Genomic DNA, 11610 nt, shown 5'->3' on the forward strand with positions numbered 1-11610 from the left:
CTCATCACACTGTACTTTGACCTTTTGTGCATTACATAGTCACCATGTGGGATATCTCTAGCAAAGGTAGGCTTAGCCAATACCATCTTAGCCTTATCAGGCTCATTTTGCATTATGGCCTCCCTCTTTTCTTTTAAGGTTTGCATGAGATCTTCAAAATAAAGAATCAGGAATTTTATTTTCTCCTCAAATGGATTGAAGCTAGAAAGGGGGTCATAGCCAGTGTCAAATTGATGGATAAAATCAAGGGCTTTCTTATATGCCACCCACTTCTCCTTCCTCAGTTCTTGCTCATCTAAGCTGAATTCATTTCTAATCAGATCTTCTGGGAACTGAAATTGATGTGGCCTACCTCTGCACACTGCTCTTTTTCTGAACATGCCATTGAAAAAATCCTCAAGGTCTGCACATCTTAACACTGCAATAGACAGCCTATATGGCTTAAAGAATTCTTCAAAAAATTTCCATCCACCCTTAGTGATCACAAAATGGTGAGCCATGGTAATAGTTGGGAAAATAGTCCCTTTACCTCTATTAATTAGCTCTGCTTCTTGTACTCCCCCAATTTGTCTCAGGACTTCTGCGATCCCTATCTTCAATGGGACCTGATAGGGTAGTAAAAAGGGGGTGCCTCTAAATCCAAACACTCTAAAAACAGTAGACACGGGGTACAAATATATGTCTCCCCAATTGTGAACAATCTTGATATCCTCTGCAAACTCCTTTGGTCTAAGAAACTCCAAAAGAGCCTTAGGAATTCTAGGGTTTTCTCTACATAGAAGAATCCTTATTTTAGATGCAAAGCATCTATCAAACTTTAAATAACTTGCATCTTCTCTATCCCAAGATAGAACAGGTACTCCACAATTGCACTGGCATCTCCTCTTTATCCTTGACCTTAATCAGGTCCATCTCCTTTCCAAAATAATCAGCCCCTTTGAACAGAAACATATGCATTAACATGGAGTACCATCCAAATGGCCTATCCACCTTACTATTTTTTATTCCTACTAGCCCTTTATGAATTGCATCAGCAAGGTATGAGGCATAATCAAATGTTATTGCTAGGGAGGGGTTTAGAATTTGTGCAATCATTAACATATAATGGGTTGGCATATTCTTTTCAGCATCCTCTCCAAAAATCTGGCATAATGCCCAATACATACCCTTAGCTCTCAAAGTGAATAGGTTGAGAGAGAATGGTTCCATTGTCCTGGGGCCTACAACTGTTAACCCCCCTATCTTTACAAAGAATTCTTTCAATGGGCCACTTCTAAGATGATCCCTTTGTGTGTTGTAAACCTGGGCTAACGACTCAAAGTCAATAGGTTCTAACAAACTGGAGGACTCATTGAGTTTAAACACTTTCTTGAATTCATCTTCATTTATCTCAATCAAGACTAATCCCTTTATGTTCCCGATACATCTTGCCACAGAGTCATAATTCTGTGCAATCAGGTCTAATAGATCTACATCCATAAAAATAGCCGGGACCACAAGCTTTCCTACATCTTGCTCCCATATGCCATTCAAAGGAGCTGGGGAATTCCTCTGCCCAAAACTAACTTTTAAGAGTCCTAAGCCTGACAATCCTATTTCAGGGTCCCTCAACCAATTACCCTTATCATCAAGGCCATCTCCAATTTTTAGATGAGGGTTCTTAGGTACTAGCTCTTTGGCCTTAGCCCCAGCATTGGTGGACATGGTTAATTGCTCTAAAAAACCATCACAGATATTTCGGTCCTGGTAATTCACTTTCCCTATAAATTCTCTTTTGGGTGCCATTCTGGTCAAATAATCATACCACTAGAAGCTAGCACAGACCTCTAATGAAGTAATTCACATAGCAGTATTTGAGAACAAACCAAGAGTTATCAAGAAAAGCACAAGAAACCTGATTATTCGCCTGAAGAAAATCACTCTGCAAAAAACTTCGATGAGACAATACTTAGCAATCAAGTTGATGCAAACTGAAAAGGGCAAGTTGGCATTTAAGTTTTTAGAAATTAACTCCGCATGCTTCGGCTTTCTTTTCAGAATTAAATTCGCCAAATCGAATTCAAAACTAGCTCCAACGGGTCATAATTTCTCTAAGTCTTTCCTCTGTTTCGCTACTTCGCAGAACATAAAACCCGTGCTCTTTTCTTTCGTGAAACAACGTTGGCCATTGGATCTCGAGAACTTACATCGCCTTTATCTTTGTTTAATCTCTTTGCTTTAGTATCGGCCCCTACCTCCTTTTCTCCACTTCGCGGAGTTTAACAGTCGTGCACTTTTCCTTCACGAGGTCGCACCAAGCGTTAGATCAAACTCAAATCACCCAACCTTTAACTCCAACCGGGACCATCAATCCTTTTAACTAACCGCGCCTCATCTTGATGGCTAACGATTTTCACCATTTCACTGAGGTTAAGCTACGGGCATCTTCGGGTCACGAAACAACGAGAAACGTTGGATCAATCTTGAGATGAATGCCTTTTAAGTGGGCCCTTTATCCAGGAATTACTTACCCCACTTGTTATCCAGTTAATAAACACCACATGGTAGTTGGCCATTAGCCCTGGAAACTCCTTTTGGTTCCACCCTTAATCCACCACGTGTTCCCTTTTACTATTCCCACATAACTGTCGGTTACACCTAGGTGGGCCCTCAACCACTTTTTTAAACCACGTGTCACGTCACTCCTCCGTGTGATTTCCACCTGTCTTTCGTGACTTCGCGAACATTATTCTTCGTTTGGCTTGTAGCCACGAAACCATGAGAACCGTTAGATCAAAATAGACCTAATCTTCTTTTAACTTCATGCCATGCCTATCCCTTGGGCCCATCGGCCTTTTCACTACTTCGCAATGACTAGCTTTCTACCATCTTATCTTCGTGAATTCACGTGAGCCGTTAGATCTCAAGAACTTGCTCATTGTTTACTCTTTTTATGACAACCTTGCCCGGACCCATTGCATACCGCCAATTGAGTGCCTTGTCACCACCATGTCATCGCCAACTGGGGTTACCACATTTACTACCACTCTTAGCAGGACCCTCCACCTTTTCGCTATTTCGCTGAAGGTATAGCTCGTGCATCTCCCGGCCACGAAACAATGAGAAGTCATTGATCTTTTTCCAAGCTCTACAAAAAGCAGTAGCTATTATGCCACATCAATCCTTCGTGTGATTTCCACCTGTCTTTCGCGACTTCGCGAACATTATTCTTCGTTTGGCTTGCAGCCACAAAACCACGAGAACCGTTAGATCAAAATAGACCTAATCTGCTTTTAACTTCATGCCATGCCTATCCCTTGGGCCCATCGGCCTTTTCGCTACTTCGCAATGACTAACTTGCTACCATCTTATCTTCACGAATTCACGCGAGCCGTTAGATCTCAAGAACCTGCTCGTTATTTACTCTTTTTATGACAACCTTACCTAGACCCACTGCATACTGCTAACTGAGTGCCTTGTCACCGCCATGTCATCGCCAACTGGGGTTACCACCTTTACTACCACTCTTAGCGGGACCCTCCACCTTTTCGCTATTTCGCTGAAGGTATAGCTCATGCATCTCCTGGCCACGAAACAACGAGAAGCCATTGATCTTTTTCCAAGCTCTACAAAAAGCGACAGCTGTTATGCCACGTCACTCCTCCGTGTGATTTCCACCTATCTTTCGCGACTTCGCAAACATTATTCTTCATTTGGCTTGCAGCCACAAAACCACGAGAACCGTTGGATCAAAACAGACCTGATCTACTTTTAACTTCATGCCATGCTTGTCCCTTGGGCCCATCGGCCTTTTCGCTACTTCGCAATGACTAACTTGCTACCATCTTATCTTCGCGAATTCACGCGAGTCGTTAGATCTCAAGAACTTGCTCGTTGTTTACTCTTTTTATGACAACCTTGCTCGGACCCACTACATACCGCCAACTGAGTGCCTTGTCACCGCCATGTCATCACCAACTGGGGTTACCACATTTACTACCACTCTTAGCGGGACCCTCCACCTTTTCGCTATTTCATTGAAGGTATAGCTCATGCATCTCCCAGCCACAAAACAACGAGAAGCCATTGATCTTTTTCCAACCTGATCATTCTTTAACCAAAGAAGACCGCTTATCTCTGGGACCCGCCAAACCCTTTCGCCACTTCGCGAAGGTTAAAACATGTTCAGCTTGATCTCACGAAACCACGTTGTTCGTCCGATCAGATGAAACTTGATCGTTGTTTAGCTTTGGTCCAAACCTATATGCCGAGTCCACCTTCGCCTTTCACTACTTCGCGAAAACTAAGTTTCGAGCACTTTTTGGTCGCGAATCAACGCGGTCCGTCAGATCAACAAAAAATAGCATGATACTTATAAGGCCCAACAGACATTAGAAAAGGTAGATTAAAAGTGAACAAGAATAAAATATTTAAAGGGACCGCCTAGGTAAATGACAAGGGGAGAACACTTTTATGATAAATGGACCCATCGCTTAAGTGAATACAGTAACGCCAAATTAGAAACCAAAAGGGCTTTTCTTAGGTATTGAAGCGACTTAAAACCTAAACCCTGAACCCCGTAGGATTTAAAACAAATTGAAAGAACTTCCTTCCTTCGATGGCTCTTTTATATTTATTTTTTTCATAAAAATGATCATCGTCAGAATTACGACGAATACCAAGCTTTCGACCAACGACTTCTTTGACCGTCGGCAGAGTCCATTGGATTGTCAAATTTCCGACAGGCATGGCATCGTCGACCAATCCGACGTCGAGTTTTCGACGGTGGATTTTGTCGACACTCCGACGAAAATTCGTCGAAAATCCGACAAACGACCGTCGGAAATCAGCTCCGAATGTACTAGTGTTTGATACCAAATGTTGTTCAATATCTCAGACAACTAAGTGGGGAGATTAATTGGTTGTAAATTAAAATTATTTTTCTTTCCCCACAAAAACAGATCCGCTAAAATAATCTCAGATTACTTAACCATAAACAGATATAAACATGAAATAACACACACATGAAACACCATATATGACGTGAAAAACCCAAAAGGGAAAAAACATAGAGAATGTTAGTTCTCAATATGAAAACACCTCTTAGCGTGACACCGGTTAAGGTGGTTTGCTATAATTCTCGCTGCAGGTGGACTCACTGCCCGGCTAAAACTGCTAGAAAAAGGAGGGCTCACTACCCAGAAGAAGAAGAAAGAAAGAATCCACGACTAAGGCATAACTGCCACACAGTTGAAATACCCATCGGTACCAAACAACACCAACACACAACCACGTTACTCATATGCAACCAAACACAACTTCACACAAATCAACAGGTGATAGATCTTTTCAATCGACTTTCTTATGTGTCTCTTATGTTGCATTCCTCATTACAATCATTCTTCATTATACTAATATCTGAAATAGAATTTTCCAAGTCGACCAAAGAGATGATGAAACATAATTCAAAAATAGGTCTTCACTAAGCCTTCCCATGGTGGAAAGGAATGAGAAGTGGACCACACCATGATGCAACAACACATTATCCAAATGCCACAATCACGAAAGCAAGACACAACATTCAAGGTCAACCGGGCCTAAAATGATCACATTCATAACCACAACTCTGGAGCACACCAACACGTGTGAAATCAGAATAACAAAGATAGGTACATGAATAACATAAATTTAAAACCTCATCAATAGAACTGGAAATGTGGGGAAACGTGAAGCTCTGCACATTCTACTAGAAAACATCATCACTGCATAAACTTCTAGAGCAGAACTTTTGGACCACCAAAACACAAGAATAGCATCTCAAGGCAATAACTACCAACATACCAACACATCATGAACACATATACAACATATCAAAAAAATGGAAAAAAATCAAACACTGAAACACATAATCAATCTGTTGACATCAATGACAACCATACTGACACATCAAACATCTTCACATTTGAAACAAATGCAATAATGGTATTGGCTAAAAAAGTGGAGTTATCAACACAATAGATGGGTTTAAAGAGAGAACACAAATAGGAATATTAGAGAGACCAAAGCCATCATATCCTCTCTCTAATGAGATAGAGATTGGCATGGATCTTAGGGCCATGCAACCAAGGCCAAGACGCTTGAGGCCTCCTAGACTAAAGTAAATCAACTAAGGATTTTGTGGCTAAGGTCAACTCAACTTAGATCATGGTTGACTTAGGCCAAAAGGTGGAACAATTTGGCGCCTTGATGACCCATAAAGTCTAGAGAAAGGGAATTCTTGAAACTGAAACTTTTCCCTATTAGAACCAAAAATGACATTTTTTTTGTTTGTAGAACATTTCTAAAATTGAAAAATGTACAATAGATTAAAATTTCTTTCTTGAAACAATATTTGCTAAATTGATTTTCAACATACCAGGGAATATTTTTTTGTTTGAAAAAAGGGAGGGGTGAAGAAAAAAAATTGTTAAAAAGGAAAGAAAGATGGAGAAAATAAATGTAATGCCTTAATTGCTAATTTCTCATTCTATAAAATTTTATTTTTTAAGATGGTTCTTACATTAAAAAAAAAATACTCTCATACTTTGTTGGAAAGGAAGGTGGATTTAGAATAAATTTGTAAACACAAATCAAATGTTACAAAATTATATTCAAATGACAAGAAAATAACATAATTGTATTATATTGATAAGGTCATCTCATTAACTCTTGAATAGATACTCTTGTAAAGATAATGCAACAAATCTTTTTTTAAATATTTTCCCTTCGAATCATTAAATTATGAAAAGAGGACATTTTTATTTATAAAATTGTAAATTAACTTCAAAATAATTTTGCTAGACATATCACATTATCTTTATATTTAATTGTAAAAATAAATGCTAAATTTATTTGGTTGACTTACAAGAATAACTTACTTTTTCTAACTTCCTAATTACTCAAAATAGTAAAATAATTAGTCACCTAACTTATAACAAAATTGTCCAGGTAAATTTAAGTGGTGGCTACATGTCCTCACAAACAATATTTTGTTCTTGTTGTAAGAAATTGCATGGTTTTTTATTGAAGTAGTCTAAGAAATAATATTTTTCTTTTATTTCATATATTGTTTTGATATATTTTGTTTTGTTCTTGTTTGTCTATGTATTCTACTATTTTGATCTTATTATTGTGTGGATTTACAATTATAATAAAATGATTTCATTTTGCTTTTTTTTATTTTCATTTCAACTACATTGTTTTTGCCTTTTTGCACACCTATCGGTCTCACTTTTTTTTTGGGCTGTTTTAGACATCTTGGCAAAAAACGTGGTGATGTGGCATCATATTTGATGATGTGGCCCTAAAACCTTAGTTATAAGCAGTGGACTTGCCAAGTAAGCTGCTGTAAAAAATCGGAGTGATTTGAAATTTTCATGTAGGATTTTGAGAAGCCCAAAGTTAGGGTACACAACTACTGGGTCCTTTCCCCTAATCACCAATAAAACAAAAACTTATTCTTCTCTCATTATATAACTAACAATTTAATTTACTTACACTAAATCTTTTATCTATAGATATATGTTTAACTACACTAAACCTATTATTTCATGCACACATTCATTCAAATCATGAGAACATGATTAATAATTTCAAATACAATGATCACTAAAAGAAACAAAAACTCACTGCTACAAAACATCCAAGATTTCATGTCACTGCTTAAGTGTATTTTCTACTTAAATTTGAATAATGTGTTTTGTTTCTATACAATTTTTTTTATTATTAAGCCAAAAGAATAATTTGAAATTTTTCTCTATTTCATTGGAATAGCAACTGAAAATAAGCTAGCCGCAACTACATACTGCCAAAAATGTCTGGTGGCTCCATAAAAAAACTTCCCTCCTTTTTCACATTTGCCTCCTTTTTTTTTTCAAATTTTAGCTGTACAGATTATTGTTAATACTATTAATACAAATTTAAGATAACTATTTAAAAATAAAAATAAAAAATAAATATTCATGAAAACCCCAGATTTACAAAGACTCTTTAAAAATTGAACAATGACTACTAATCCAAATAAATAAGCTCTTCCCTTATTCTAAATACATCTTTTATAAATTTTGACTAAATCTTCAAAATTATTATATGCTTAATTGATTTTTTTTTGAAAGAGCTCCAATTATTAATATCTACAGACTACAATAGTTTAGATTCATTCCAAACAACTGAAAACAAATCTACAGCCTAAAAGTTTTTATGAATAAATTATTGCAGATTGATTCGTCCCAATCTACAGCCTAAAAGTTTTTCTGAATAAATTATTGCAGATTGATTCATTCCAAACAAGTGAAACAGATCTACATCACCTCTACTGTATATCATTCCAGACAAACTGAAAATGAAGGTCCACCGCCCCCACATGTCCGGTATGAAGTTCCTGTGCCCCATCCCTGTATGTAAGCATGGCTTAACAGAATTATTGTACTCTCTGTATTTGTCCACTCTTGTATATTATTTGTCTGTTTCAATGTGTCTAGATTGTACTTCCTGAGTACTCATTACACTTTGAGAAATGAATGGCTTTTCAACAGGATAATGGCCCCAGTAGCATTATTCCACTTTGAAAGTGATGAAATAGATGGCATATATTATTTGATTCGTATCTTCAACATTTGGTCTTCAATCAAATTCAACAATTCATTATGTGGTAATTATCTTTGCAGGGATTGACTGAGAAATCTGAAAGATAAAAGATTTTTTCCAAATAATGGAGTTAAATATGGTAAAAATAAATCGACAGGAAGCAAAAATATAGCTATTTTCGAAAAAAGAAAAAATATAATTTTATTACTTTTAATTAAAAATATTAATTTTATTACTTTTAATTAAAAATGTAAATTTTATTACTTTTAATTAAAAATGTAAATTTTAGCTCAATGAGAAGGGATGTGATTAAGGAAAAGTAAAAGATTAAACTATTTTATTATTTTTATTTTTAATTAAAAATGTAAATTTCAATAAAAGAGACTTGATTAAAGAAAAAGTAGAGATTAAATTATCTTTTAAAATGGTATTAGTAATTATCAAATTAAATATATCTTTATAAGAGAAGAGGGTTTAATAGTGGAGTGAAAAAAAATTATTCTTAATTAAAAATGTAAACCTCAGTTGCACCACAAGAGATTTGACTAAAGAGAAAGTAGAGATTAAATTATCTTTAAAAATGGTATCAATAATTATGAAATTAAATATTTTAATAGGAGAAGAGGGTTTAATTGTTGAGTGATTTAATTTTTTAGTATATTTTTATTGGGGAGTTAAGTTCTTAAAGTTATTGTGTGAGGTTTTAAGTTTTTAAAATTATTTCTTAAGGTCTAGGTTGTCAATCATGTAATCACATCAATTATGCTTTTAATGGATTGTGTGAAGTTTTAAGTTTTTAAGTTATTTTGTAGGGTCTAAGTCATCACTCATGTAACCACATCAATAATGCTTTTTAATAGATTGTGTGAGAACACATAAAAAAGGTTAACTTCAAACATGTGTATTGTTGTTGTCACATATTATCTTATGTGATGTATGATTGATTGTTTCTTTTATATATAAAAATCTTCACTTATATAAATAACAAATATACACTTTATTACCACTCTAATATTGTTATGGAGCATTGTACATCAATGGCTAATCAACTTAAGATTTATGTTTAAATTGTTGTCATTATTTTATATTTTACTAAATACAATTTTATTACTTTAATTAAAGATGTAAACTTTAGTTGAATGAGAAGGAATATGATTAAAGAAACATTAAATAAATAAATATAATAATTTGTGGATTAAAATAATTTTTTAAATGGTGTCATTAATTATGAAATTAAAAAAAAAAATTAGAGAAGAGGAACGAATTGTTAGATGAGATGGTTTCAATATATTTTTTATTGAGGAATTAAAGTTCTTAAAGTTATTGTCTAGGGCTTAAGTTTTTTAAATTATTCTCTAGGATCTAAGTCATCAATGATGTAGACACATTGATTATGTTTTTATTAGATTGTGTGAAAACACACAAAAATGGTTAGCTCAAAACATATGTATTATTCGTGATGTCATATATTCCCATGTATAGTGTACTATATGGTTTGATTGTTTCTTTAATATAATTTGTGAATATACATATTTTTGTTTGTTATTTAATAAAAAACATAATAACTACTAATCCTCAACTATATAAATAATAAATAATAGATAAACTCTTATAATAATTTGTAGATTAAAATATTTTTTTAAATGATGTCATTAATTATGAAATTAAATAATTTTATTAGAGAAGAGGAACAAATTGTTTTTTTTTAATCAGTAAAATATATATTTATTTATTTGAAATTTAAACATTACAACTTCAGCAAGATAATGAACTATCAAAAAGTTCCCAAAATAAAACATCCATAACACGGCCACCACCACCCTCCCAAAAACCTGGAATTCAAAACCAATAACCAGCACACAACCACCCCCCCCCCCCATACTAAAAGTATGAAAAAACATATTACATCTTGCCAGTCAAAAAGAAGGCATTTCAACTTGAAATGAACTAACGGAGTCTAGAAAGTTTAAAGTTCAACTAAAAAAGAAAGCAGAGAAAGATGGAACCTATGGGTACCATGCATGTTATGACCTATTCATAATTCCTCCTTCACGCCTCTTGCAGCTAAGGCACTCAATTCACCAGCCACCCAACTATGGTGAGGGCCTCCTCTTCTAGCATGTTGTCACCCCCTCCTTCCTTCTGCATCCTTACTCGCTGCCTCTCGTGAGCCTGGAGAAAACACCCCACCATCCCGACCACCTTTTGCATCATCCCCTGCATGTTTTGCCAATTCTGCGGATAGTCTCCTCGTAATCGGCCTCCTAGGGCTCAAATTATCCACCACTCTCCCTCCACCCTCCTGCCTGATCACATCTTCAATGTCCATGATCTGGACAAAGATTAGCAGCCCTTCCCCGTCTCTCTTCGCATCATCCTTGAAGTGCATTTTAACTTCCTCACGACATCGAAGAAACTGAATGCGTGAGTGACGCGCCCTCATCTCCTCATTTTCCTCTGGGATACCTTCAACAAGATTAAATCGCCATCCCGGTATCGCCCACTTCAGCAGGGATTCCAAATTTAAAAGGTATTCCCCTCAAATTAGTCTCTGCAACACTTTTCGCACTTCTTCAACCGTGTGTCCCATCTCTAGACCCCATGCCATGAGGAGCGAGTAGATATCTTCTCTACACCAATAACGGTGACCAATGGCATCCACCTCTTCTCCTAAAACCAACTGAATTGCTTTCCAAAGTAGAGTGTCTTTAACGAGAAACATTTTCTCGAGCTTCTTTGGAGGAACGGGACCTTGAAATGTCGGCATCAGTTTGGAAGATTCCAAAGTAAAATTGGCTTCCATTTCTCAGATTTATGAAAAATTGCAAAGAATTCTGATAAAACCAGATTTAAAACTAGTTTCACCAACTTTCCAGGTCTATTCATTATCAATGCGGGCATTACGAAATTGGCATTTAATGCATGGCTCTCCACCATCACCGCCAATTCAGAGCATGTCGCAATAACTGCTCATTAACTCACACTTGCGCAGGAAAAAAACCAGCT

The sequence above is a fragment of the Cryptomeria japonica genome, chromosome 5 (genome assembly GCF_030272615.1).
Source record: "Cryptomeria japonica chromosome 5, Sugi_1.0, whole genome shotgun sequence".
Taxonomy (NCBI): domain Eukaryota; kingdom Viridiplantae; phylum Streptophyta; class Pinopsida; order Cupressales; family Cupressaceae; genus Cryptomeria; species Cryptomeria japonica.